The sequence below is a fragment of the Nicotiana tomentosiformis genome, chromosome 10 (assembly GCF_000390325.3).
Source record: "Nicotiana tomentosiformis chromosome 10, ASM39032v3, whole genome shotgun sequence".
NCBI lineage: Eukaryota > Viridiplantae > Streptophyta > Magnoliopsida > Solanales > Solanaceae > Nicotiana > Nicotiana tomentosiformis.
In genome coordinates, this window is record NC_090821.1 from 30,533,896 (window position 1) to 30,557,111 (window position 23,216).

The 23,216-nt window shown below is 37.8% G+C and overlaps 1 long non-coding RNA gene across 1 annotated transcript in view; it reads left to right on the forward strand.

Annotated features, from left to right (window-relative positions):
• The window catches only part of LOC117278371 (uncharacterized), a 75,671-nt gene extending 54,757 nt beyond the window's left edge, over nucleotides 1–20,914 (forward strand). Inside the window, exon 2 of the long non-coding RNA XR_011411616.1 lies at nucleotides 20,082–20,914. This is a non-coding gene — a long non-coding RNA (uncharacterized lncRNA). The remainder of the gene's footprint in view (nucleotides 1–20,081) is intronic.
• The last annotated feature ends 2,302 nt before the right edge of the window (nucleotides 20,915–23,216 follow it).

A 23,216-nucleotide genomic window follows, 5' to 3' on the forward strand; every position in this document is an offset into this window, starting at 1 on the left:
CCTCCACCCGCATATATTGGGGTGAGGCGGTAGGGCCGCTTTGTGTAGGAATTGTGGTATTGTGATACACCTCCACCTGCATATATTGGGGTGAGGCGGTAGGGCCGCTTTGTGTAGGAATTGTGGTATTGTGATTCAGCTCCACCCGAATATATTGGGGTGAGGTGTGATAACGACAAGGTCGGGAATCCAAACTAGAGTAAGAATTTGAAAAGTAAATGAGGAAGCAATAACAATAAGGAATTGAACAACTAGCACTTAAGGGCAGAAAATAAAGGATATGGGAAAATTCGAGGAAAGAATTCCAAGAACTTCCAAGAACGCAAATTCTATAGCCTTGACAAGATCAAAGCAACAACGTCTTGATTTATTGAAGAAATCAAACGCCTTTACTTAAAAGCAAATCAAAACAATAGATTCGGATCTTGACCGCTTTACGAGTAACTTGAGACAACAATTAATAATTAGTATTAATCGCCTTCTAAGAATACCACAAAGGAATCAAAGATATCACAATAGAGAAGTAATCTTACTACCTTGAACTATGAACTAGTAAAGGTTGAAAGATAAATTCCAAAGCACAAGTAACAAAGGTTCAAAAGAACTCTCAAAGTATGATATACTTAATCAATAATGAAGTGTCTCAATGAATGAGAAGAACTCCTTATTTATAGGAGTACTAAGGCACAAAAAGTCTTTAAAATTAGGTAGGGTGGTTGCTAAGGCATAAAAAGTCATTACAATTAGGTAGGGTGATTGCTAAGGAGTAAGAAAAGTCATTACAATTAGGTGGGGGGCGGCCAAATCCCTTTGGGGCAGATTTGGACCTTAAAACTACTAGTTTGGGCCATTGATTTGGACTCCAATTGGGCTCCCTTTGAAACACCCCCTTTTGGACCTCTTTTAAGCTCATTTTGAGCCCCTTTGGTGGACTTCAAGGGCTGATTTGGTGGCCCAATCTTCCTCCTCTTGGACTTCAATTTGGATCACCAAATAATTGTAAAACTTGGATAATTCATCTACTTTGGGCTTGAGCTCTTCCTCTACAATTAAAAGCTTCTTTATTTGCCATTGAAGTCCAGCAATCTTAGAGTGCAACTCTTTAGCTTGAGATCTTGTAAATGGCGTTGGAGCTTCCAAAACTCTATCCTTGTCCTTGATGCTATCAAGGTGGTAGGGCCTCTTTGTATAGGGATTGTAGTTTTGTGATACACCTCCACCCGCATATATTGGGTTGAGGCGGTAGGGCCGCTTTGTGTAGGGATTGTGGTATGGTGATACACCTTCACCCACATATATTGGGGTGAGGAGATAGGGACTCTTTGTGTAGGGATTGTGGTATTGTGATACACCTCCACCCGCATATATTGGGGTGAGGTGGTAGGGCCTCTTTGTGTAGGGATTGTGGTATTGTGATACACCTCTACCCGCATATATGCGGGTGAGGCGGTAGGGCCGCTTTGTCTAGGGATTGTGGTATGGTGATACACCTCCACCCGCATATATTGGGGTGAGGCGGTAGGGCCGCTTTGTGTAGGGATTGTGGTATGGTAATACACCTCGACCCGCATATATAGGGGTAAGGCGGTAGGGCCTCTTTGTGTAGGAATTGTGGTATTGTGATACACCTCCACCCGAATATATTGGGGTGAGGCGGTAGGGCCGCTTTGTGTAGGGATTGTTGTTTTGTGATACACCTCCACCCGCATATATTGGGGTGAGGTGGTAGGGCCTCTTTGTGTAGGGATTGTGGTATTATGATACACCTCCACCCGCATATATTGGGTGAGGCGGTAGGGCCGCTTTGTGTAGGAATTGTGGTATTGTGATACACCTCCACCCGAATATATTGGTGTAAGGCGATAGGGACTCTTTGTGTAGGGATTGTGGTATTGTGATACACCTCCACCCGAATATATTGGGGTGAAGCGGTAGGGCCGCTTTGTGTAGGGATTGGGGTATCGTGATACACCTCCACCCGCATATATTGGGGTGAGGCGGCAGGGCCACTTTGTGTAAGGATTGTGGTATGGTGATACACCTCGACCCGCATATATAGGGGTAAGGCGGTAGGGCCGCTTTGTGTAGGGATTGTGGTATTGTGATACACCTCCACCCTCATATATTGGTGTAAGGCGATAGGGTCTCTTTGTGTAGGGATTGTAGTATGGTGATACACCTCCACCCGCATATATTGGGGTGAGGCGGTAGGGCCGCTTTGTCTAGGGATTGTGGTATGGTGATACACCTCCACCCGCATATATTGGGGTGAGGCGGTAGGGCCGCTCTGTGTAGGGATTGTGGTATGGTGATACACCTCGACCCGCATATAAAGGGGTAAGGCGGTAGGGCCGCTTTGTATAGGGATTGTGGTATTGTGATACACCTCCACCCTCATATATTGGTGTAAGGTGATAGCGACTCTTTGTGTAGGGATTGTGGTATGGTGATACACCTCCACCCGCATATATTGGGGTGAGGCGGTAGGGCCGCTTTGTGTAGGGATTGCGGTATGGTGATACACCTCCACCCGCATATATTGGGGTGAGGCGGTAGGGCCGCTTTGTGGTGATACACCTCCACCCTCATATATTGGGGTGAGGCGGTAGGGCCGCTTTGTGTAGGAATTGTGGTATTGTGATACACCTCCACCCGCATATATTAGTGTGAGGCGGTATGGCCGCTTTGTGTAGGAATTGTGGTATTGTGATACACCTCCAACCACATATATTGGGGTGATGTGGTAGGGCCGCTTTGTGTAGGAATTATGGTATTGTGATACACCTCCACCCGTGTATATTGGGGTGAGGTGGTAGGGCCGCTTTGTGTAGGGATTGTGGTATTGAGATACACCTCCACCCGCATATTTTGGGGTGAGGCGGCAGGGCCGCTTTGTGTAGGGAATGTGGTATGGTGATACACCTCCACCCGCATATTTTGGGGTGAGGTGGCAGGGCCGCTTTGTGTAGGGATTATGGTATGGTGATACACCTCCACCCACATATATTGGGGTGAGGCGGTTGGGCCGTTTTGTGTAGGGATTGTGGTATTGTGATACACCTTCACCCGCATATGTTAGGGTGAGGCGGCAGGGCCGCTTTGTGTTAAGGTGTTTTTTAGAGGATCCCCGACTGAATATCTATAAATGTTTATGGAAGCTCTAATTAAATCGTCATGACGTTAACGGCTATTTAAGCCCTTTTATTTTTGCTATGATTCATTATATTCATGTTGTATTTCTAAGCCCGTGAATAGGTGTATTTGTATTGTGTAAGTGAACACTGTGAACGATCTATGAAATGCACAGGTGTACTGTCTAGGTGATACTATGAACGGTCTATGAGATGCTTAGGTGTATAATATGATATGTGAACACTAAGGGCGGTCTATGAAATGTATATATTTAAAAATAAGGGAGGAAGGTGCCACTTTCATTGGCCTTGTCTGTACATGTTGTTACAATTACATTATATTATGTATTTCACATATAGTTCATATGGATCAGTGGGTCCTAAAAGAAGTTTAGAATGACGCACGTATAATAAGACTTGAAATGTGATCCTACGGGATGTTTCGCAGTTTTTTGATGTACTTTATTTGCCTCTTATTTGAGTTACCGTATTTTCATATGTTGTTTTGACTGCCTTACATACGAGTACTATTCCACATGTAGTCACGTCCCTTTTGTCAGGGGCGCTGCATCGTTTAATGGATGCAGGTATACTTCTACAGGATGATATTGATCTTTGATAGGAATCTTCTTCACTACTCAGCTTATGGTGAGCCTGGTACAGTTCTAGTGGGTGTTTGGGTCTAGTTCGTTTTATGTATATAGGTATCCATTGTCATAGAAGCTCCATGTACACTGTGGGTTATGTACTTAAAGTTTTGAGTTTTGTCATGTATCTATGTTCATAGTATTTACAGATATTTATAAAGCTATGTACCCATCGTGAGGAGCATTTTAGGCCATTGAGCAAAATGTATTCAATATGAAAGTCAAGATCTAATTATGTTATAATAAATCATGCATCAGTAATGATGAGAGGTTAATGTAAATTAGGCTTGCTCGACTGGGTTTACTCGGTGGAGCGCCGGTTGCGCTCCCTGAGTTCGGGGCGTGACAAACTTGGTATCAGAGCATGGTTTATGGGTCCTAAGGTGTCATGGAGTTGTGTCAGTATAGTCCCTCTTATCGGTGTGTTGCCGGCCAAACTTATAATAGGGAGGCTACAACGACATTTAGGAAATGTTTCTCTACTTCTATCCTCAATCGTGCGTTAAGGTTCCAAGTTAGTCTCGGAGTTCCTTTGTTAATATTAAGGAATGTTGCACATGGTGCTACGAAATGAGAAAGGCCAAAGGATTAAAGGAATGACGCACATAAGAGGCATAATGTGCGAGGTGCATAATTGTCCTCGTAATGGAGGAAGGAAAAGTCAAGGATATGACCAAGGTAAGCAAGGTCATAGAGTTAGCCTCAAGAGTCATGGTTGGTGTTGGTTTCATGTATATGGTGCAATGTGGTGTTATCTATATATTGTTAGGATTGATTTTTGAGATTCCCTGATAGGTGGATATCCTCAATTATTAATCTTTGAGTGTTGTAATAAGCGGGAACCCTTGGATGTTTATTTCAAAGCAATAAGACTAAAGAAAATACAGTGATTTATCTCCCCATAGCGCAGCTATAGCACAGGAGGGAAGTAGAAGATTTTAGCAAACTAGTGAGCTAAAGCCTTATAGCACAGGGATAGCACCAGTGAAAAAATACCGTACATAATTTTAGCAAACCAGTGAGATAAACCCTTATAGCACAGGGATAGCACCACTGGAAAAATACTGTACCTTGGCCTATTAATACCTGAGCGAGGAGAGAGAACAATAAATGTATTTCAAGACTAGGGCTTTTCTCTCCATCACCCATCCGGCCAAGGCTTCCAATACACACTTAAGGTGAGTTTCTAAGTGTGTTTTTATGATGATTCCACTTCTCAATCACTAGTTACAATAAGGTTTTATTTTGGATTCCATAGGATTTCTTCAAAATCTCAAGAACACCCCAAAAGTTGACTTTCAAGATTTGATCTACAAGAGGTAATCTTTCACCCTTAAACCTACATGCATGGATGGTTAGTGAATATATGAGCAAGGAATAAGTACTAGCACTTATGAGATGGTGATTGGAAGCCATAAATACTTAAACTAGATTATTGGGTGTTGTAGAGGTTTTGTCATGAGTTAACTAGTGAAATTTGGTGGATGTGAGTTCATTGATGATTATAATGGTGCTAAGAAGGTAGTTAGTGGATAAATATATTGGGGTGAGGCAGTAGGGCCGCTTTGTGTAGGAATTGTGGTATTGTGATACACCTCCACCCGCATATATTGGGGTGAGGCGGTAGGGCCGCTTTATGTAGGAATTATGGTATTGTGATACACCTCCACCCACATATATTGGGGCGAGGCGGTAGGGCCGCTTTATGTAGCAATTATTGTATTGTGATACACCTCCACCTGTATATATTGGGGTGAGGCGGTAGGGCCGCTTCGTGTAGGGATTGTGGTATTGGGATACACCTCCACCCACATATAATTGGGTGAGGCGGTAGGGCCACTTTGTGTAGGTATTGTGATATTGTGATACACCTCCACCCGCATATTTTGAGGTGAGGCGGCAGGGTTGCTTTGTGTAGGAATTGTGGTATGGTGATACACATACACCCTCATATTTTGGGGTGAGGCGGCAAGGCCGCTTTGTGTAGGGATTGTGGTATGGTGATACACCTCCACCCATATATATTGGGGTGAGGCGGTTGGACTGCTTTGTGTAAGGATTGTGGTATTGTGATACACCTCCACCAGTATATGTTAGGGTGAGGCGGCAGGGCCCCTTTATGTTAAGGTGTTTATAGAGGATCCCCGACTGAATATCTATAAATGTTAATGGAAGCTCTAAATAAATCTGTTTAACGTTAACGGCTATTTAATCCCTTTTATCGTTGCTATGATTCATCATATTCATGTTGTATTTTCAAGCCCTTGAATAGGTGTATTTGTATTGTGTAAGTGAACACTGTGAACGATCTATGAAATGCACATGTGTACTGTCTAGGTGATACTGTGAACGGTCTATGAGACGCATAGGTGTATAATATGATATGTGAACACTAAGGGCGGTCTATGAAATGTATATGTGTAAATATAAGGGAGGAAGGTGCCACTTTCATTGGCCTTGTCTGTACATGTTGTTACAATTACATTATATTATGTATTTCACATATAGTTCATATGGCTCAGTGGGTCCTAAAAGAAGTTTAGAATGATGCAAGTATAATAAGACTTGAAATATGATCCTATGGGATGTTTTGTAGTTTTTTTATGTACTTTATTTGCCTCTTATTTGAGTTACCGTATTTTCATATGTTGTTTTGACTGCCTTATATACGAGTACTATTCCACATGTACGGCCCCGAAAAATTTTGCAATGGAATTTAAGGTATGGTGGTGCCGAGGTAGGCTAATGTGTATAGACCCCGTGAATTTCTATTTCTAATTCGAGCGATTTCGAGCTTAAGAATACAATTTAATTTAGACCCGAACCATATGAGAATTACTGGAGTGAATAAAGTTATCTGGATACTTTGGGATAATTATTTTATTAATCTTTGAGTGTTGTAATAAGGGGGAACCCTTGGATGCATTTCAAAGCAATAAGACTAAAGAAAATACAGTGAGTTATCTCCCCATAGCGCAACTATAGCACAGGAGGGAAGTAGAAGATTTTAGCAAACCGGTGAGCTAAAGCCTTATAGCACAGGGAAAGCACTAGTGGAAAATACTGTACCTAATTTTAACAAACCAGTGAGCTAAACCCTTATAGCACAGGGATGTCACCAGTGGAAAAATACTGTACATAGGCCTATTAATACCTGAGCGGGGAGAGAGAAAAATAAATGGATTTCAAGACTAGGGCTTTTCTCTCCATCATTCATCCGGCCAAGGTTTCCAATATACACTTAAGGTGAGTTTCTAAGTGTGTTTTTATGATGATTCCACTTCTCAACCACTAGTTACAATAAGGTTTTGTATTGGTTTCCATAGGATTTCTTCAAAATCTCAAGAACACCCCAAAAGTTGACTTTCAAGATTTGGTCTACAAAAGGTAATCTTTCACCCTTAAGCCTACATGCATGGATTGTTAGTGAATATATGAGCAAGGAATAAGTACTAGCACTTATGGGATGGTGATTGGAAGCCATAAATACTTAAACTAGATTATTGGGTGTTGTAGAAATTTTGTAATGAGTTAACTAGTGAAATTTGGTGGATGTGAGTTCATTGATGATTATAGTGGTGCTAAGAAGGTAGTTAGTGGATAAATAATATTGTTGTATCTATTGTTGGTAGTAAAGAGGGATTGTTGGATGAAGAAACACCATTAGTAGAGGTAGTTGAATGCTATGCACTCTAGGTGTTTGATAAAATGCCAAAATGACCAAAAACCTGGAAATATTTACTAATATTGGTCCAATTGAATTATGTTGATGTAGATTGAAGTTATAAGAGTGGTGGGTGGTTTAATTAGCACTAAAGAGCTCCATCAAGGTATGTTGGCTAAACTTCTTTCCTAGAATTGAATTCCATGATGTTCTTGTAAGTCCCAAGTTATTCTTTATAAATCAACTATTCCGAATAAACTTTGTGTTGAAAGGTATATGTTCAAAATGTGTTCCAGATGCTCATATATTATGATGTTATCCTTCAGAAATGTGTTCAAAGTGAGGGTTGGGTATAAAAATGTTATGACTCCAAGTAGTGTTTCAAGTGAAGGCTATTGTCATGCTCCAAACTCGGGGAGCGCGACCGGCGCTCAACCGAGAGAACCCGGCCGAGCAAGCCTATTAGATTTTCTTCTACCCAAACTCATCCATAAATAAAGAAGAGATGTACTCCATTAATCATTCACTGAAAAGATTTAATTAACAGCTTCCTTTTTCATTCTCATTAGCAGCTTTATTCATAATTTTCAAAATATTACGAGTTTATAGAATTAATGAAAAATATGATTTCCAAATACTAATATTTCTAGTTCAATTTCCAACATCAACTACAATCCACAACCTATCTACGGAGCCTCTAAATACAATAGAAGAGTAATATGGAAATGCCAGCAACAAGGCCCCGGCTATACCTCAAAACACAGTACATGAGAAACAAAAGATACATGACCCCGAAATAAAGTGGGGCTTACCAAATCAGCTGAAAAGAATGCACTGCTATCACTGATCAATGTCACATGCTGTTGAACCACCTGCATCCATTAAAGATGCAGCGCCCCCGGCAAAAGAGACGTTAGTACTGTCGAATAGCACTAGTATGCATAGCTAAACGTCCTCTTTCAAAATAGAATGCCCTCATAAGAAAAGGAAACACAGAAACAACAAGTCATAATCAACAATATCCAAATGTTCAGTTAAAACATAATAATTTTCAAAATACGAACTTCATGTACAATTTTGGTTGGGAGATCATTAGCACCGATATACCACCGTCTTTGTTAGCACGGAGTCCGATCATGCCCGATCGGCTAGGCCATATCCCTACGAACAATGTGGTTTGACATGTGACGTGTAAGAAAGTTGTTACCAAGAGTAGTACCACTATATGCGCAATATGGCATCTGATCTCCACCCGATTAGCTACGCCGCCTTTCCATATATGCCGTGCGGGTTGACTTTTCCAATCCACAAAGGTTCCAGTTTCATTCCAATTAAGGGGAATAATATCATAATTTTTCAAAGGTTCCAATTTCATCCCAAATAAGGGGAATAATCACAATCCACCCTTGCAACTCTTTAGCTTGACATTTTGTTAAAGGCCCTCTTTGAGATTCCAAAGCTTCATTCTTGTCCTTGAATAGATTTGAGCTTCCTAGAATGCTATCATTCCCCTCTTCTTGAAGAAAATTTGTCCTCAAATTTTGACCTTGCAAGAAAAAGAAGTCACGCACTAGTAAATGGCATCCACTAATCTAAAAAAATGGTAGGAATAAAATAAGATAGTGACCATGTATCCACTTAACCCAATTAAGCCTAATAGGTATAAATACTCCTTTATAAAGCATATGGACATCATCATCCCAATAAAATTTATGCCTACTTAGAGTTGTCCAATAAAAACCTCTCTTAGATGCACTATGTAATGAAATTTGCAATGCGATCTTGTCAATAAGGTAGTCCAAACATGTGCATGCCAAAGAAATTACAAAATATTGGTCATGCATCCATTTAACACAAGTATCTCTGCCACATGTATCAAATAAGATACTCTTATGATATAGCCAAGTATCAATTATAAATCCCATGGATTCTTCTACATGTAAGTTATTCAAAGAAGCACATAAATTCTCATAAAGGTCAGAAGAACCCATAAATTCCAAAATACAAATTTCAATACATTCAAGCTCATGATTATAACTTTCCCCAATAATATTCGCAACATCAATGGATTCTACATAATTGCTCAAACTGTCACAGAAAGAGTCATAGATAGGTTCATGAAAGAGTATTTACTCACTAACGTCACAATAATCATGCATATCCTCTTTAATAGTAGCAAATACTTTACAGGCTCACAATCAACATGCCTAGAGGAATGACTTCCCATCAAACAACAAAACTCATATTCTAGCAATTTATCACATGAACACTCATTAGACACTTGAATAAGAGAAGAAAGAACATTTAACTCATTAGTAAGCCTCTTCTCATAAATTTCATGCCTCTTTTCACCAAGTTGGAATGCATAATCATCTATGTCATACTCAATTTCAAAAGAAAGCAAATTACTCTTGCACTTTAACTAAGATATTATAGTTAATGACTTGATATGCATCAAAATATCATCATCCTCAAAAACTATAAAGTCCCCAACATAAGAAATAAGAGTATAGTTAACTACCTCCAAAAATACCTTAGGTGTTCTAGGAAGGCCAAGAATGTGAATGAACCAATTATACATATCATACTTGGACTTATTTACTAATGGAACAACATCACCTTGTATTCTTTTATGCAATGATTCCAGCTTAGCAATGGCTTTAGGAAACTCCATGTCATAAACCTGTAAATAAGAATTAAAATAGTCAAAAGGTTCAATAACAAAGAATTTAACCAAGCTTTTATCTTCCACCATCCAACAAGAATTAATTTCGCCTAATTCATGTTGGAATCCAATTGGATCCTTTACCACCATTTCTCGCGCCTCACCTCTCCTTTCAAAAGGTCTTTCAACACGTGGCTGCACAAAATCACAAGAACTAAAACAAGAATGAGTTAATGGGTTAGGAAGTAAAGAAATTTTATTCTTGCTTACACTCTCTTTGGCTTTTATCACAAAACTAACTTTTCCCTCACCCTTAGCCTCTTTTCTCTCACTAAAGTTTTTTTCTTCTTCTTTACTCAAACCCTCTTGTTTTTCTCTCTCTACCTCAAAGACTTTTCTTATCTCATTGCCTTCTCTCTTTTCTTTTCCCTCAAGCTCACTCTTTTTCTCAATTGACATCCCATTCTCTTCACTCAATACAACCTCTCCTTTTTCCTCTCTTGGGATGTCAACATGCACTCCCTTACTCCTCTCATTCTTTTCTCTCTCATATTTTTCCATATTCTCTTTAACAGTCTTTTCATCTTCATAAATTTGTGAGGGAGTCAAAGGTCCAAGAATAAGTTTCTTCCTGTTAACCTCAAAAGAGTATCTATTTTTTTCCATGTTATATGAAGCTCTTCTATAGGTATACCATGGCTTTCCCAATAAGATATGATAATTATTCATGGGAATCACATCACACCAGGTTGCATCCTCATACCTTCCAATAGAGAATAGTAATAACACTCTTTTATCTACCTTTACTCCTCTCAACATGTAGGGTTCAATATGCTCAACACAAGGCAAGTTCAATTTTTCAACCATATAAGTGCTAATTGAGTTATAGCCAAACTCTTTGTCAATTCTAAGGGCACAAATCGCAGACATCACTTTAGCTCTTGTTTGAAAAATAATTTTACCATTGTCTTCCTTCCATTCGGTATACTGTAAGTTGGACTTTTCAAGTTGTTGAGTCATAGCTCGCCTCCTTTCACTATAACTACCTGTTTGAAACATCTTGAACAAAGATTAGAAGAATTATGTATCTCTCAAATTTTGGCTTTTTCCTCTAATGTTCTCGCCTCTCTTGCCTTTAAACTCTTGGTCGTTAAACTTTAGATTTATTAATAAACCCTACTAGTCACAACCCTTAGTGATAAGAATGTGGAGTTAGAAAAAGAAAAGGAAAGTGAAGGATCAAACCTTGGAAGAATAGGAATTGGTTATGTAGAAAAAATAAGGAAAGAATTTAGGAAACCCAAAACCCACAAGAATAAGGAAAGAAGTTACCTTAATCTTCAAGAACTAGGATACCCTCTTCTTGTTTCCTTTCTTGACTTGGAAACCAAATAACACTTGAATTCTACAAATAATAATGAGCCATAATGCTTTTCTTTTGGCTAATTTTGGTTTTTTTTTTTTTGGTTTTGTTTTGCTCAAGAACCTCCCAAGATTATCAAGATTAAAATCTTGATTAGCCTATGCTATAATACCACTTGATAACAACACGATATGGGTCCAAGAATTACTAAAGAAAATCAAGAAACGTGCGGAAGCTAAAAGAAAATAAAGAAACAAAAAAATAACGGAAAATTAAAGATAGATTGAATTCAAGAAAGAGTTTCTTGAATTCAAGAAGTCTATTCTTGAAGTTGAATCCTAACAACAACAATTAGCTAACAAAGAACTAATCGCCTTTGGTAGATAATTAAAAACAAGAGATAGATTGTGAAACCCGACCCTTTAGAATAACAAGAACAACAATAAGCCTAAATTTATCACCTTTCTTGAATACCTAGAAGTGATCTAAGATCTTGAAAGAGTTTAATCTTACCACCTTAAGTTGAGTCTTGAAGGTTGAAGAATAAATCCAAGAGTAGCCACACACAAGAGTGCAAGAAAAATCTCACAATTTTTATTGATATTGTCTATAATAATCTAAAATCTAAAAACAAAGAAGATACCCCTTTATACATAGAGGGGGTCACGAAATTCCTACCTAAAAACAAGGAAATAAAGTCCTAAACTACTTTGGACAACAAGTCCAAATACCTTAGGAAAAGGAAAAACACTAGGAAACAAAAACCAAGTCAATCTTGGAAAGTAACTCCAACAATCTTAGAAAAAGGAAAATATAACCTTAACTACCTAGGAAAGCAATAAATCTAGTACCAAAATATATGAAAATAAGTTAAAACCAATCTTGGATAGAATCTTGAAAGTCGCAAACCAATCATGGATAGGATCTTAAAAATCTTGGAGGAAACTTGCAAGCAATTTGGCACCAACTTGTACCCAACTTCTATCACGCCTATTGAACCTTTCTTGGGAAGCAAGTAAGTCCTTTTTATATTATAAAAACTTGGCTTCATGTAGTACTTATTGGGCTGCAAGTTTGGACACATTTTTAGGTGCCAAATAGGTCCAATAATGGCCTGATTTGGACCTTCTTCAGAGGATGTCTCTTGGGATCTAATCCACCTTTTCTTGGACATGAATTTGGATCATAAAATAATTATAATACCTAGATAACTCATATCCTTTATCCTTGAGCTCTCCATCCCAATTAACAACTTCTTTATTTGCACTTGAAGTCTAATGACCTTATTTTGCAACTCTTTAGCTTGACATTTTGTTAAAGGCCCTCTTTGAGATTCCAAAGCTTCATTCTTGTCCTTGAATAGATTTGAGCTTCCTAGGATGCTATCAGCCGCTTTGTGTTGGGATTGTGGCATTGTGATGCACCTCCACCTGCATATATTGGGGTGAGGCAGTAGGGCCGCTTTGTATAGGGATTATGGTATTGTGATACACCTCCACCCGCATATATTGGGGTGAGGCGGTAAGGCCGCTTTGTGTAGATATTGTGGTATTGTGATACACCTCTACCCGCATATGTTGGGGTGAGGCGGCAGGGCTGCTTTGTGTGAAGGTGGTTACAGAGGATCCCCGACTTGATATCTATAAATGATTAATGGAAGCTCTTAGTAAATTGGCTCGACGTTGATGGCTATCTAAGCCCTTTTATTGTTACCATGATTCATCATATTCATGTTGTATTCCCAGCCCTTGAATAGGTGTATTTGTATTGTGTAAGTAAAGTCTGTGAACGGTCTATGAGACGTATAGGTGTATAATATGATATACGAACACTAAGGACGGTCTATGAAATGTATATGTGTAAAATAAGAGAGGAAGGTGCCACTTTCACTGACCTTGTTTGTACATATTGTTACAATTGCATTATATAATGTATTTCACATATAGTTCATATGGCTCAGTTGATCCTAAAAGAGGTTTAGAATGATGCAAGTATAATAAGACTTGAAATGTGATTCTATGGGATATTTTGTAGTTTCTTGATTTATTTTATTTGCCTCTTATTTGAGTTACCATACCATTCCACATGTACTCACGTCCCTTTTGCCTGGGGCGCTGCATCTTTTAATGATGCAAGTATACTTCTATAGGATGATATGGATCTTTGATAGGGATCTTCTTCACTACTCAGCTTATGGTGAGCCCGCTACAGTTCTAGTGAGTGTTTGGGTTTAGTTCATTTTATTTAGTTAGGTATCTATTGTCATAGAAGCTCCATGTACATTGTGGTAATATAATTAAGGATTTGAGTTGTTCACAGTATTTATGAGGCTACACACCCATCATGAGAAAGATTGTAGGACATTGAGCCAAATGTATTCGATTTAAAAGTCAAGATCTAATTATGTTATGGTAAATCATGTATGAGTAATGATGAGAGGTTAATGTAAATTAGGCTTGCTCGATTGGGTTTACTCGGTTGAACGCTGGTCGCGCTCCCTGAGTTCGGTGCGTGACGCTGCGGATGCTAGCAGATCTACCTCGAGTCTCCAAATGCCAATTCGAGCTGATACGCCTCACAGACAGCTGGGACCAGTACAAAAATCAGCACAAGAAGTGCATAGTGTAGTATGAATACAATCGACCCAATGTACTCCGTAAGTGTCGAGCCTAACCTCGACGAGGTAGTGACGAAACTATGACAGGACACCCACGTAATTAAACATGTACAGACGGAAATATACGTACCAAATAACAATAAATAAAGAATTAACAAGTACAATTGGGAGGGGACATGCGAAAGGGGTACAAGATAGGGTAACTACAGCAGGAGATGATAACAAGAATTAGTCAATAAACCTTCAACCAACAAAATGAACAAAACATAATGAATAAAGTTGCACGACATCACAATTCGTGCTTTTACTCTCAGCCTCACCATGAAACAGTAATAATGGCAAGATATCACCCTTCGTGCTTTTACTCTCAATCTCACCATACAATGATAAATATGTCACGACATCACCATTCATGCTTTTACTCTCAATTTCATAATGAAATAATAGATACGCACGGCATCACCCTTCGTGCATTAACTCTCATATATGGCACGACAACAAACTTCATGCATTAACTCTCAAATATGGCATGACATCACCCTTCGTGCATTAACTCTTGAATACGGCATGACATCACCCTTCGTGCATTAACACTCCCCCCTTACCATGTAACAATGAACATATAACAACAGGGAGATAGAATAAGCAAGATCAAGTCTTTTGTAAACAATAGTTCCACAATACTAATCTCAACTTCAGACACAATACTCAATTATCACAGATAGTTCATAAGTACGGAAAGAACGATCAATTTATCAATTAACTAGTCTAAGCATGGATATCAGGATCAAAGAAAGAGATAAATTACAAGAAACAAGTCCTACCCGCATGCTTTAACCTAATAACAACGCAAAAATACTCCTCACCTCACATATATGTTGCGTTCAACATTTAAACAAGTAGCAAATAGGCAAACAAGTCCTAATCCCTCAAGTCAAGGTTAACTACGACACTTACCTTGCTCCCAAAGATCAACTCAGAGCTCAACCACAGCTTTGCCTTTCAAACAAGCCTCCGAACCAACCAAATCTAGCAAATTATCAACCAAACGATTCAAAATAAGCCTTGGGAACTACCCACGAATGAAAAAGGTTCAATTTAGGTCATTATTGAAAAAGTCAACTCCCGGGCTTGCTTGGTCCAAACCTGAAATTCGAACCAAAACCCGATTACCCATTCAGCCCCGAGCCCGGTTATGTAATTTGTTTCAAAATCCGACCTCAATTTGAGGTCTAAATTCCAATTTTACAAAAATCCCTAATTCTTCTCAAACCCCCAATTTCCACCATGAAAATCCAAGATTTTAGGTTGAAATCTTATGAAATGAAATTGAAAATTGAGAGAAAATAGATTTTGATCAGGTGTAGATGTCGCAATTGCGAACCCCACAAATGCGAATAAACTATCGCAAATGTGAAGCCTTCACATTCCTGCCGCCATCGCAAATGCAAACCATATGTTCGCAAATGCGAAACTGAGGGGATCGCAAATGAAACCCCAGATCTCGCAAATGCGAATGTCCACCCCCATGCCTCTGCTCGCAAATGCGAGGCTCGCATTTGCGAGCTAGACCTCACAATTGCGAAGTTTGCAGCAGACACCAAAAACCCAATGCATCAGCTATGAATTCTAAGTCCAAATCCAATCGTAGCATATCCGAAACTCACCCGAGCCCTCAGGGCTCCAAACCAAATATGCACACAAGGTTAAAAACATCATACGAGCTTGCTCGCGTGATCAAATTGCTAAAATAATACCTAGAACTATGAATCGAACACCAAATCAAATGAAATTTTCAATGAAGCTTTAGAATTCCTATTTTAACAACCGGACGTCCGAATCACGTCAAACCAACTCCGTTTCTCGCCAAATTTTACAGACAAGTCATAAATATAGTAATGAACCTATACCGAGTTTCGGAACCAAAATATGGATCCGGTATCAATAAAGTCAAATATTGGTCAAACCTTTAGATTCATTAAGCCTTTAAACTTCAAAATTTCGACAAAAAGCGATAACTCGAGCTAGGGACCTCCGAATTCGATTCCGGACATACGCCCAGGTCACAAATCACGATACGGACCCATCGAGACTATCAAAACATGGATCCTAGTCTGTTTGCTCAAAATGTTGACCGAAGTCCACTCAAATGGATTTTTAAGGCAAAAGTTCATATTTTATCAATTTTTAACATAAAAGCCTTTCGGCAAAACACCCGGACTGCGCACACAAATTGAGGAAGACATAAGGAAGCTATTGGAGTCTTCGAAACACAGAATTAAGCTTTTAAACTCTTGATGACCTATCGTGTCATCACACTTCCTCACTAAAGAACCGAGTCTGGATTGAATTTATGTTTTCCTAAACTTTAATTTTATTTATGATGAATTTTTCCATATCTATGAAGTAGTTCCCTTTATGGTTTTATGAATTTGGTGTATTGATGATTGTTTGTGGATTATAACTCTAGTTTTATGTATTGAATCATTTTGGATGATTTAGTTGTTGCATCTATATTCATTAGTTCATGTAATCGAGAGAGGCATAACTTGTGATATCCTTGCATTATATTATTGGTTGAGTTCATAGATTCTTCTAAATAATCGAAAGAGGCTAGTTGAATCATTGATTAAACTTAGTTATGAGAATAATCGAAAGAGGTTTCCTAAAGACCAATCCACTACGCATTCTTGCATATCTTCACGTACTTAAATTGGTTCATCTTGTGAGCTTAAGACTTAACTGAGAGAGGAGTTTTTGCTGAACGTTCGAACTAATAATTGAGTGAATTTGAGAGACTCACTTGAACATTAGAAGTGAATTATCTAGAGTTAGATCTTGATCAATTATTTTGCATCTATCCTATCAAAACCCTATTGTCTCCCATTGATAGTTTTCTTGCTTATTCCTTGTTTTGATTGTCATTAAGTCAATAGCTTTAGATTTTTAGTTAATTTTTGTTAGAAATCTTATAAATCTCAATTGTTGATCATCTTGGTTAGAAATCAAGCTAGAAATTACGAGAATACTTTGTAAATCCAATCCCTGTGGATACGATATTATACTATACTATATTTGATTAGCGAAGCATAATTTAAGTGTGTCCTTTGCGCTCGTCAAATTTTGGCGTCATTGCTAGGGATTGACAATCAATAATGTTCAAAGTATTTTTTGGTACTAATTCCTGTTTTTTTTTTCATTTCTTCTTTCTATTTCTTATTTTGTTTTCTTTGTTAGTTAACTTCTTTTCAAGAATTTATTTTCTTAGTACCTGACAAGTGGAAGACGATATTCTTGATATGGAACTATAATTGCTGTTGAAGATGGAGTACCACCAGCCTAGAAAAATGGTTGAAGAGTTGGCATCTGAACATTATCAGTGATCTGCTATGTGTTTTAAATATTGTGGAAATCATCTATGGGTTGACTGTCAAGTAGGTATGTATTCTTTCAATGGTTCGTATTTTGAACAGTCTCACTCTATTTCTAGTCCTTGCAGGTATGAGGATTCATATGGGCGCAATCCTGACTTTGGTTGGGATGAATATCCTTATTTTGAATGAAATGAAAGCGGAGTGAGAGGAGGAGAATGGTAGCTTAGAAGCATTTATGTATAGGTTCATGAATAGTGTTGAAGAAAGGTTTATGCAAAATGATAAAGCCATTAAGAACCTAACAATGCAAATGAGTCGAATAGTAAGTATACTTTCAGAAAGCTCAGGGTATTGTGATGGGGAATATATGGAGGAGATTTCCTGCGAGAATGAGCCTACCCAAGAGGATGAGCATCTATAGAGGGAGGTTTCCACGATACAAGAGGACTCTGATTCAACTGAGATGATCGAAAATAAGGTTGTGGTTGAATGTAAAGAAACGGAAGAAGAGTTCAAACCCCCATCCACCTTTTCATATTTGCAACCCTTAGTATAAGAGAATGAGAAACAAATGGTGTTGGATATACCAGAGGAATATTCACTTGACCTTTCTTCTTTGTTTTCTTATTCTAACCTTGATCATGTGGTTTTTATTTTTGAGAATTTATAGGAATATGTAAGGATTGATCCTGTGAAAGAATGTAGAAACAAGTTAATGATTATCCTGAACGAGTAATTCACCGCTCAATATGAGAACAAGAGAGAAAGAAAAGAGTGGATCTTGCAGGTATCCTAAGAAGAATTGGTCTTAATGAGATCCATAAAGAATTCCAAGGAGCGAAAACGAGGAATGAATTCAAAATTAGGGGTGGAGTCCATAAGTTCTCGGAAAAGAAGAAAATTCAGGGAAGTTTCCTTTACCTTATACTTTTTAATTGTGTGCCATGGGGACATGCCACAACTTTAAGTGTGGGTGGGGGATATTTGTATGTATGTATGTATATTAGTGTTTCTTTTTGCTTAGTTTTAGTAGTTAGAGATAGAAAAAAAACAAAACAAAATTAAAAATTGAAATTTTCTATTTTTCCCGACGAAGGATATCATCGACAAGTTTCTTGAGGGATTAAAGTCGGAAGCAAAATGACAAAAAGATTTTCTTTTGTAGGTAATGTAATAATTCCCCCTTGATTTTTCTTTGTGCCGCGGTTCTTTTCCAAGGATTTTGTTTGAACCGGGTGTAGTTAGTTTTTATTTTTTAGGAGTAGGAAACCTTGTCCTATGAGTTGAATTGATGGCGATATCTCTTGACTTTATTATTCCCTGAGAATAGTGAGTGCTTTAGACACTTAGGCTCAATTTTTGACTTTGGTATAAATACCTTAAATTGTATGATCTTAACTTTGCTTAACTACTTTGACTAGAGTGTCTTGATAGTCCAATCTTAAGTGAGTTATGTGTCATGTGGGTGTGAGGTTTTTGTGTTATTATGTGCATTGCATTTGATGTCTAGAACTTGCCCCGTGTATTTGCAAAGCGAAATGGCAGTTTTATTCAGTCTTGGAAGGGATATAGGCATTTTTTGGTTGAGCCACATATATGCTATTACTCACCTAATTGTTATGTATCGTAGTTAACCCCTTTGAGTCTATAATCCTATTTCTTTGGCAACCACATTACAAGCCTTACCTATTCGATTGAATTGACCATCTATTTTACCTCTCGTGAGCACTTGAATTTGTTATGAACTTTGTAAAAGTGAAGTGTGGGGTGGTTGATTTGGCTTTTGAGTGGAACTATTGAAATAGAAGAAGGGTGCACTGTTTTGAAAACATAAGAGCCACTTGAATTGAAAAAGAAAAATAATAGTTGTATTGTTGTGAAAAAACATTCCTTAACAGTGGTAACTCTTGATGTAATTTTGCTCAAAGAAGTAGAAAGTTGATGTATATTGATGTGAAGGTGGAGTTATGTTCAGACATAAGTGTGGATTTTTGAATGGTTACTTGTATGTATTAAAAGTTCTTAGGAAGGTGTAGTCACTCTTATATCCAAACATATCCTACCCATCCCGCATCCTACATTACAACCAAATAAAGTCGTACTTGATCCTTGACTGAATGAGCTCAATTAGTTGAGTAGTACACTACGGGTAAGCCTATGGTATGTCTTATGTGGCACATGAATGTTGTTTCTGAGAGTGAGCGAATTCTTTTTATCTTGAGTTCCTAATTGTTCTTAAATTTCATTGTGTGTGAGGTCACTTGATTCACTAAGGAAAGGTAATGTCATTGACCTCTGTGTTAGAGTAAATGAGCGGGTAGTAAAAAATGCATGCTGCTTTTGAGTCAAATCTTGAGGCGAGGATATTACATTAGAGTGCTTAATCTATTTTAATTATTCTTAGTATGATGAGTTAGGAGAGTTGTTTAGAAAGGTCGTGTATATATAAAAGTGTAGTTTGATTGTTCGAGAATGAGCAATGATTTAAGTGTGAGGTATTGATGGTAGGCTATACTTGCGTATTTTAGTCGCTTATTGCACTCAAATTCACTGCACTTTACTTGTGTTGAGCTTTAATTTGTAATGATTTGCACTTATTGTGTGTGTTTATGCCTTGTAGGAGTGATTCCGAGTTATGTAGATGTGATGGAACTAATTCGAGCTATTTGGAGCTTTGAAGTCTGAGTAAAAGCCAATAAATTAAGACGGGATCGAGTTCGGGGGTGGAGTACCGCGTATGTATATAAAAAGTGAAAGAAAAATGCTCAAGGCCATGTAAATGGCCTATCACGGCTTGTTGGAAGACGTGCACCGTGATGGCTAGCCAAAAGTCTCATAATATGTTAAGGAATTGAATCCTCCAAATTGAGACATGCAAGTGACGTGTGAACATGAAGTGGCTGCCCAATTCATCCTTACACAAGACAAAATAGTAGCATAATTGAAATTTGCCAATTCTCTGGAAAACGTCACTAAAGCGACGCACTGTGTGATGCCCACCGTGCCACAGCAGTGTATTTTTGGTTGCCTGACAGATGTTGAGCTCTTTGGATTTCCCCACTAATGTCCTGCATGGCGCGTCGCCTCATGCGGCGCGCCTGTGTATTTTTTACAGAGTTATTTTCCTATTTCAGCTAGGAAAAGGTGGTTTCGTTTGGGCCCGACCCTACTTGGTATAAATACAGGAAAACATTATTTTCTGGACTTTTGATATACTTTAGACCTAAGGAGGCTAAGGAGGAGTGGAAAGAACACAAGCACAAGGATTTCATCATTCCTTCCTCACTCAAGACCCGAGTTTGGATTGAATTTATGTTTTCCTATACTTTAATTTTATTTGTGATGAATTTCTCTATATCTATGGAGTAGTTCCGTTTATGGTTTGATGGATTTGGTGTATTGATGATTGTTTGTGGGTTATAACTCTAGTTTTATGGATTGAATTATTTTGGATGATTTAGTTGTTGCATCTATATTCACTAGTTTATATAATCGAGAGAGGCATAACGTGTGATATCCTTACATTATATTGTTAGTTGAGTTCATAGATTCTTCTAAGTAATCAAAAGAGGCTAGTTGAATCATTGATTAAACCTAGTTAGGAGAATAATCAAAAGAGATTTTACTAAAGACCAATCCACTACACATTCTTGCATATCTTCACGTGATTAAATTGGTTCATCTTGTGAGGTTAAGACTTAATCGAAAGAAGAGTTTTTGCTGAATGTTTAAACTAATAATTGAATGAATTCGAGAGACTCACTTGAACATTATAACTGAATTATCTAGAGTGAGATCCTGAACAATTATCTTGCACCTATCCTATCAAAACCCTATTGTCTCCCACTAATAACTTTCTTGCTTATTCCTTATTTCAATTGTCATTAGCCAATAGCTTTAGATTTGTAGTTAATTTTTGTTAGAAATCTTATAAATCTCAACTATTGATCATCTTGATAGCAATCAAGCTAGAAACTACGAGAATACTGTTTAAATCCAATCACTGTGGATACGATATTATACTATACTATATTTCATTAGAGAGCATAATTTAAGTGTGTTTTGTGCTCATCAGGCCGAAGACCTGTTGACACTCCTATTTATCCTAATGTTAAGCTTCTACCAAGACAAGGGGAGCTTCTTAGAAATCATGTTAGATATAGGCGGCTCGTTGGCAAATTAAACCTCACAGTGACTAGACCTGACATTTTCTTTCTTGGGAGTGTTGTAAGTTAGTTTATGAACTCTCCGTGTGATACATTGGGATGCAGTTGTTCGCATATTTTGGTATATAAAATCAGTTCCAGACAATGGACTGCTATTCGAGGATCAAGGCCATAAACAGATCATTAGATACACAGATGATGATGGGTAGGATCATCTTCTGATAGGAGATAATTTTGTGTGAGCAAGAAATAGAATGTAGTTTCTCGATCTAGCATAGATGTAGAATATCGATCAATTGATATGGCAATATGCGACCAAGTTTGGATCAAACAGTTGCTAAAAGAATTAAAATTTAGAGAAATCAATCAGATAAAACTTGTTTATAATAATAAAGTTGCGCCTCATACTGTGTCAAATCCATTGTGCCATGAGAGTACTAAACATATTGAGGTTGACTGTCACTTCATCAGAAAGAAGATGCTCTTAGGAGATATTGTTATAAAGTTTGTAAAGTCAAATGATCATTTTGCAGATATTTTTATCAAATCCCCGCTGGTCCTCGTATTAGTTACATATGTAACAAGCTCAATACATGCGACTTATATATACCGACTTGAGAAAAAGTGTTAGAGAGTCAGTATATATATGTTAGAGAGTTATTAGGTATAGTGTCCCATATTGGTAGAGAAGCATTTAGTACTATGTAAACACCCTATATTAATAGGGATAATGTAAGACACAAATAAATACACAAGAAATTCTTCCTTCCCATATCTTTAAATCTCACAGATTATATATAGTCATGCACTGTACATATATATTTACATTTCATATGAGATTCACACTTAATTGTGACTTTAGCACGTTGAGTTATTAGTGTGGGTTATGTTGAGTTGTCTGTGCTTGTTATTGTATGTGGATATGGATTCGTTCCTCATGAGTCATCCTCTCATTTTTCTATGTTGGTGATGTACACGTGGGTTGTTTGGCACTTGGAGAATATCGATTTAATATAAAGTTTGAATCTTTATCATGCATTAGTAATATAAGGCTCTTGTTGCTGCATTTCATGTAAAAACTTCTTTGTGCATATCCTTATATATGTTGTTTAGATGTATTGACATATGAATTGGAAATGATAATTGATGAAAGCATGCATTTATCTTATGCTTGAACTGTGCATACTCTGTACACTACTTCTATGTTTAATTTCTTACTATTATGTGTATTTATGAACTGCACAGCTTATATAAACTGAGTATCTTTTTAACAAAATCTCGCTACTACTTCGTTGAGGTCAATCAATGATACTTACTGAGTACATGTTGAGTATTGTACTTATGCTATAGTTGCTACACATCGTATGTGTAAATACTGAGCCTGGCATCAGTAGGACCCAAGAGACTGCATAGGAGCTGATTTGAAGACTCACGGTAGAGATGCTTTGATCCACTCGCAGCTCCTTGAAGTCACCTTTTATCATTGTCTATTACTGCTACTTTTCTTTCGCCCAATTCATATATTATGTTTCAAACAGTTGTATCGTGATTCGGTTGTAGTAGTTGATAACTTTCATAACTCCAGTTCT